The sequence below is a fragment of the Moschus berezovskii genome, chromosome X (assembly GCF_049115385.1).
Source record: "Moschus berezovskii isolate FMDL1 chromosome X, NW_MosBer_1.0, whole genome shotgun sequence".
In the NCBI taxonomy this organism is placed as follows: domain Eukaryota; kingdom Metazoa; phylum Chordata; class Mammalia; order Artiodactyla; family Moschidae; genus Moschus; species Moschus berezovskii.
Genome location: NC_142488.1, coordinates 61,278,104 through 61,285,879, shown reverse-complemented (window position 1 = coordinate 61,285,879; position 7,776 = coordinate 61,278,104). Strand labels below are relative to the sequence as shown.

The 7,776-nt window shown below is 46.1% G+C and overlaps 1 pseudogene; it reads left to right on the top strand.

The window, feature by feature from the left end:
• Positions 1 to 486: 486 nt before the first annotated feature.
• Positions 487 to 1,561, top strand: LOC129563912 (UBX domain-containing protein 6 pseudogene; annotated as a pseudogene).
• Positions 1,562 to 7,776: the final 6,215 nt, after the last annotated feature.

The window sequence follows — 7,776 nt, the reverse complement described above, 5'->3', positions numbered from 1 at the left end:
TTATTAGACATGCAAAGAGACAGGAAAGTATGGCACATATGCAAAAAATAGAGCAGTTATTAGAAACTGTCCACGAGGAAACCTGGACATTGGACTAACTAGATCAAGACTTTAAATCAGGTATTAGAAATATATTCAAAGAAGTAAAGAAAACCATGTCTAAACAATTAAGGCAAAGTAGGAGAGTGATTTCTTACCAGACAGAAAAATATCTACGTCATAGTCACATTGATGAAAAACAAAGAAAAAGAGAAAGCCTTAAAAGCTACAAGAGAAAAGTAACTTATCACATACAAGAAATCCATCAGGAACAAAGGCAGTCAGAAGACAGTGTAATGGCATATTCAAAATGTTGAAAGAAAAGGACCAGTCAGTCAAGAATTCTATATCTGAAAGAATTATCACTCAAGAATGAAATATAGCTGCGCCCCCCCCCCCGCCCCCCCGACCGCGCAGCCCCCCGCCGCCGTCGGGCCCACTGCCACTATGAAGAAATTCTTCCAAGAGATCAAGGCCGACATCAAGTTCAAGAGCACGGGACCGGGTCAGAAGCTCACGGAGTCGGTGGGGGAGAAGGCCCCCAAAGAGAAGCTTGGCCAGCCGCCAGTCCGACAGCCCCGCCAGGGACCTACCAATGAGGCGCAGATGGCGGCAGCGGTGGCCCTGGCCCGGCTGGAGCAGGAGTGGGGCCCCACATCGCAGGAATCCATCCAGAACCAGGTGAGAAAGGAACTTCGAGCTGAAGCAACGGTCAGTGGGAACCCAGAGGCCCCGGGGAGCAACACGGCACCAGAGCCCAAAGAGGAAGGCTCGGCCCACCTGGCGGTGCCTGGAGTGTACTTCACCTGCCCCCTCATGGGGGCCATCCTAAGGAAGAACCAGCAGGACGCCGGCATCAAAGAGGCCATTCTCATGCACTTCTCCACTGACCCAGTGGCTGCCTCCATCATGAAGATCCACACGTTTAACAAGGACCGGGACTGGGTGAAGCTGGGAGTGGACACCGTCGCCAAGTACCTGGACAACATCCACCTGCACCCAGAGGAAAAGTACCGAAAGATCAAGGTGCAGAACAAGGTGTTCCAGGAGCGCATTCACTACCTGGAAGGGACCCACGAGTTCTTTGAGGCCATCGGCTTCCAGAAGGTGCTGCTTCCAATCCCTGACCAGGAGTTGTACGTGCTGAGCGAGGCCGCTCTGGCCCAGCCTCAGTCTGGAGCGGCACAAGGAGCAGCTGCTGAGTGCCGAGCCTGTGCGCGCCACTCTGGCCCACCAGCGCCGCGTCTTCTGGCCCTCACCCCTGGCCTTGCAGTTCAATCTGCCCGTGGACTTCTTCAACACGGCGGAGGAGATCAAGCAGGAGCAGCGGCTGCGGTCAGAGGCGGTGGAGCGGCTGAGTGTGCTGCGGACCAAGGCCATGCGTGAGCGGGAGGAGCAGCAGGAGATGCACAAGTACATGTACACGCTTCTGCGCGTGCGCCCGCCCCCCCCCGTTCTCCCATTCCTGTCCCCCTGTCACCTCCAGAACCGCTTGGCCTGCCCATGGGGCACTGAGGCATGAGGAGGGGCACTGGCTGGCCGGGCACACAGCCATGACCACTGCCAGGAGAGGGCATCACTAGTAATCTGTTTAACAGCAGCCCTGGGTGCCTCCCAGGCAGAGCAACCTGCAGCTCCGGCCAGGACCCTGTGTGCAGTGGCCCCAGGGTGACTGGCCAAGGGAGGCCTAGGGCCTGTCAGGACAAGTTCGGTAAAGTTATAAACCTGAATAAACAGGATGTTGACTATTAAAAGAAAAAAGAATGAAATATATTCCCAGATAAATGAAGATCAAGAGAATTTGTTACCAGTAGATATACACTAGGAGAAACACTAAAGAGAGTCCTTCAGGCTGAAAAGAACATTAGATGGTAACTTGAATCCATCCAAAGAAATAAAGTGTGCTGATAAAGGTAACTACATAGATACATTTAAAGGCACTATAAAATGAATAGTTGTATTCTTTTTTTCTAATTTAAAAGGTGCACACATACACCAATAATTACAAACCTGTATTAATGGCATTACAGTCTATTTAGAGGAATGACAATAATAGCACAAGGGAGGGTAGAGGGAGCTCTATTGGAATATATAGTTTTTATATACTATTGGAATTAAGTTAGTATTAATCTGAGCCAGATTATTTTAAGACATACATTGTAATCTTCAGAGCAATCATTAAGAAAATTGTTCAAAAATATAATAAACAGTAACAGCAAAGGAACTTTAATAGTAGACTAAGAACTATGTGAATGTGAAAAGTCAAAGTCGCTCAGTCATGTCTGACTCTTTGTAACCCCATGAACTATAGCCCGCCAGGCTCCCCTGTCCGTGGAATTCTCCAGGCAAGAATACTGGAATGGGTTGCCATTCCCTGCTCTTGGGGATCTTCCAAACCCAAGGATCGAACCCAGGTCTCCTGCACTGGCAGGAGGATTCTTTACAGTCTGAGCACCAGGAAATATGTGTTTAATACAAAAGAAGGCAGTAATAGAAGAACGGAAGAACAAGAAAGAAATAGGACATATAGAAAACAAATAGCAAAATGACAGATACAAATTCTACCTCATCAGTCATAAAATTAAATGTGAATGGATTAAAAACCTCAATCACAAGGCACAATATAACTCCATGCCTTCCTAGACCAAATGTGGTATACAACCTCCATGATATCTTAGCACACTCTCATTCCTGCCTCCCATGAGTATTCTGAGCTATTATTCTGTGGATAGGAGGATTGTAGGTAGAATTGTCAAACCAACTTTGAATGGGCCACATGGTCCATCTCTAGACCAATCTAGAAAAAGATGTTCAAGGTAGGGGAGGGAGAGTAAGAAAATGCCAATCACATTGTCCTAATTTCTAGAATGCTGGACCTGTGAACCATGGGGGATATTTGGAGTTGCAGGGCACACTTACAAATTTATAGCTACTACTTTCCAGCCAAATTGCCCTTTTTTGCTGAGGTTTCTTAAGAATGGTTAAGGTTTTACTCAGGACTTCCACAGAAGCATAACCTTTCAGGGGATTAGGGAAGGTCTTCTTTGGCCCCCATCTTGGACTGCTGCTGCTGCTAAGTCACTTCAGTCGTGTCCAACTCTGTGCGACCCCATAGACGGCAGCCCACCAGGCTCCCCCATCCCTGGGATTCTCCAGGCAAGAACACTGGAGTGGGTTGCCATTTCCTTCTCCAATGCATGAAAGTGAAAAGTGAAAGTGAAGGCGCTCAGTCCTGTGACTCTTAGCGACCCCATGGATTGCAGCCCACCAGGATCCTCCATCCATGGGGTTTTCCAGGCAAGAGGACTGGAGTGGGGTGCCATTGCCTTCTCCACCATCTTGGACTAATACAGCCTTATTCTTCATACATCATTAAAAAGAGTATCTCTGAAAATGTAGTAGGCACAGCCTAGTGCCAGAAGATATGCCTAGATGAGGTACTTGCACAATGGATGCTTTTCAAGAAGTCATATCTAATCCAGTGCTATAGAAAACCATCTCTAATTTTTTAAATCTTGAAAAGATTTCTTGTTTTTCCTATTTTGTTGTTTTCCTCTATTTCTTTGCATTGATCCCTGAGGAAGGCTTTCTTATCTCTCCTTGCTATTCTTTGGAACTCTGCATTCAGATGCTTATACCTTTCCTTTCCTCCCTTGCTTTTCGCTTCTCTTCTTTTCACAGCTATTTGTAAGGCCTCCTCAGACAGCCATTTTGCTTTTTTGCATTTCTTTTCCATGGGGATGGTCTTGGTCCCTGTCTCCCGTACAATGTCACGAACCTCCATCCAGAGTTCATCAGGCACTCTATCTATCAGATCTAGACCCTTAAATCTATTTCTTACTTCCACTGTATAATCATAAGGGATTTGATTTAGGTCATATCTGAATGGTCTAATGGTTTTCCATACTTTCTTCAATTTAAGTCTGAATTTGGCAATAAGCAGTTCATGATCTGAGCCACAGTCAGCTCCTGGTCTTGTTTTTGCTAAGTGTATAGAGCTTCTCCATCTTTGGCTGCAAATGATATAATCAATCTGATTTTGGTGTTGACCATCTGGTGATGTCCATGTGTAGAGTCTTCTCTTGTGTTGTTGGAAGAGGGTGTTTGCTATGACCAGTGCATTCTCTTGGCAAAACTGTATTAGCCTTTGCCCTGCTTCATTTCGTGCTCCAAGGCCAAATTTGCCTGTTACTCCAGGTGTTTCTTGACTTCCTACTTTTGCATTCCAGTCCCCTATAATGAAAAGGACATCTTTTTTGGGTGTTAGTTCTAAAAGGTCTTGTAGGTCTTCATAGAACTGTTCAACTTCAGCTTCTTCAGCATTACTGGTTGGGGCATAGACTTGGATTACTGTAATATTGAGTGGTTTGCCTTGGAAACGAACAGAAATCATTCTGTCATTTTTAAGATTGCATCCAAGTACTGCATTTCGGACTCTTTTGTTGACCATGATGGGTACTCCATTTCTTCTAAGGGATTCCTGCCCACAGTAGTAGATATAATGGTCATCTGAGTTAAAGTCACCCATTCCAGTCCATTTTAGTTCACTGATTCCTAGAATGTCGACGTTCACTCTTGTCATCTCCTGTTTGACCACTTCCAATTTGCCTTGATTCCTGGACCTAACATTCCAGGTTCCTATGTAATATTGCTCTTTACAACATCGGACCTTGCTTCTATCACCAGTCACATCCACAACTGGGTATTGGTTTCTCTTTGGCTCCATCGCTTCATACTGGGCAACTACCGACCTGGGGAATTCCTCATTCAGTATCCTATCATTTTGCCTTTTGATACTGTTCATGGGGTTCTCAAGGCAAGTATACTGAAGTGGTTTGCCATTCCCTTCTCCAGTGGGCCACATTCTGTCAGACCTCTCCACCATGACCCGTCCGTCTTGGGTGGCCCCACACGGCATGGCTTAGTTTCATTGAGTTAGACAGGGCTGTGGTCCATATGATCAGAACAACTAGTTTTTTGCGATTATGATTTCAGTGTGTCTGCCCTCTAATACCCCCTCCCAATACCTACCGTCCCATTTGGGTTTCACTTGGTCGTGGAGTATCTCTTCACAGCTGCTCCAAGAAAGCACAGCCGCTGCACCTTACCTTGGACAAGGGGTATCTCCTCAAGGCCACCCTCCTGACCTTGAATGTGGAGTAACTCCTCTCGGCCTTCCTGTGCCCGCACAGCGACCGCCTCTTGGACTTGGGACAGCTCCTCTCGGCCACCGCCCTGACCTTGGGCGTGGGGTAGCTCCTCTCGGCCGCGCTTCTGTGTGTGGTCAGTTGTGCCGAGCTGGCGTCTCTCGCGTCTGCACCACTGGGGCCGGCGTCTCTCGCGTCTGCACCGACATTTCATGCAAAGATGGGCTCGATAAAGGACAGAAATGGTATGGACCTAACAGAAGCAGAAGATATTAAGAAGAGGTGGCAAGAATACACAGAAGAACTGTACAAAAAAGATCTTCACGATGAAGATAATCACGATGGCGTGATCACTCACTTGGAACCAGACATCTTGGAATGTGAAATCAAGTGGGCCTTAGAGAGCATCACTACGAACAAAGCTAGTGGAGGTGATGGAATTCCAATTGAGCTATTTCAAATCCTGAAAGATGATGCTGTGAAAGTGCTGCACTCAATATGCCAGCAAATTTGGAAAACTCAGCAATGGCCACAGGACTGGAAAAGGTCAGTCTTCATTCCAATCCCAAAGAAAGGCAATGCCAAAGAATGCTTAAACTACCGCACAATTGCACTCATCTCACAAGCTAGTAAAGTCATGCTCAAAATTCTCCAAGCCAGGCTTCAGCAATATGTGAACCATGAACTCCCAGATGTTCAAGCAGGTTTTAGAAAAGGCAGAGGCACCAGAGATCAAATTGCCAACATCCGCTGGATCATGGAGAAAGCAAGAGAGTTCCAGAAAAACATCTATTTCTGCTTCATTGACTATGCCAAAGCCTTTGACTGTGTGGATCACAATAAACTGTGGAACATTCTGAAAGAGATGGGAATACCAGACCACCTCACCTGCCTCTTGAGAAACCTGTATGCAGGTCAGGAAGCAACAGTTAGAACTGGACATGGAACAACAGACTGGTTCCAAATAGGAAAAGGAGTACGTCAAGGTTGTATATTGTCACCCTGCTTATTTAACTTATATGCAGAGTACATCATGAGGAACGCTGGGCTGGAAGAAGCACAAGCTGGAATCAAGATTGCGGGAGAAATATCAATAACCTCAGATATGCAGATGACACCACCCTTATGGCAGAAAGTGAAGAGGAACTCAAAGGCCTCTTGATGAAAGTGAAAGCGGAGAGTGAAAAGTTTGGCTTGAAGCTCAACATTCAGAAAACGAAGATCATGGCATCTGGTCCCATCACTTCATGGGAAATAGATGGGGAAACAGTGGAAACAGTGTCAGACTTTATTTTTTGGGCTCCAAAATCACTTCGGATGCTGATTGCAGCCATGAAATTAAAAGACGCTTGCTCCTTGGAAGGAAAGTTATGACCGGCCTAGATAGCATATTAAAAAGCAGAGACATTACTTTGCCAACCAAGGTCCGTCTAGTCAAGGCTATAGTTTTTCCCGTGGTCGTGTATGGATGTGAGAGTTGGACTGCGAAGAAAGCTGATCGCCGAAGAATTGATGCTTTTGAACTGTGGTGCTGGAGAAGAGTCTTAGAGTCCCTTGGACTGCAAGGAAATCCAACCAGTTCATTCTAAAAGAGATCAATCCTGGGTGTTCATTGGAAGGACTTATGCTAAAGCTGAAATTCCAATACTTTGGCCACCTCATGCGACGAGTTGACTCACTGGAAAAGAGTCTGATGCTAGGAGGGATTGGGGGTAGGAGGAGATGGTGACGGCAGAGAATGAGATGGCTGGATGGCATCACTGACTCGATGGACATGAGTCTGAGTGAACTCCGGGAGTTGGTGATGGACAGGGAGGCCTGGCGTGCTGTGGTTCATGGGGTCGCAAAGAGTTGGACACGACTAAGCGACTGAACTGAACTGAACTGAATTTTTTAAATGGATCTGCTACCTCCCACATGCAAGCTTAGACTGGTATTTGCTGTCGGTCTGGTATAGTTTCCTGCTGTATCTCATGGAAGTTCTGTTAGGTTTTCCTATGTGGTCTGTGATTATGATGGTGGTTTGAGGAATCAAAGAGTGAAGCCTGTAATTAGAGGGCCAGGACATGCTCAGGGTGCAAATATTTTTAGATCCTGATCTCATTCATCTCACATGCTAGCAAAGTAATGCTCAAAATTCTCCAAGCCAGGCCCCAATAATACATGAATCTTGAACTTCCAGATGTTCAACCTGGATTTAGAAAAGGCACAGAAACCAGAGATCAAATCGCCAACATCCGCTGGATCATGGAGAAAGCAAGAGAGTCCCAGAAAAACATCTACTTCTGCTTTATTGACTATGCCAAAGCCTTTGACTGTTTGGATCTCAGCAGACTGTGGAGAATTCGTCAAGAGATGGGAATACCAGACCACCTGACCTGCCTCCTGAGAAATCTGTGTGCAGGTCAAGAAGCAACAGTTAGAACTGGACATGGAACAGACTGGTTCCAAATCGGGAAAGGAGTATGGCAAGGCTGTATATTGTCACTTTGCTTATTTAACTTATATGCAGAGTACATCATGAGAAATTCAGGGTTAGATGAAGAATTAGCTTGTATCAAGATTGCCAGGAGGAATATCAATAACCTCA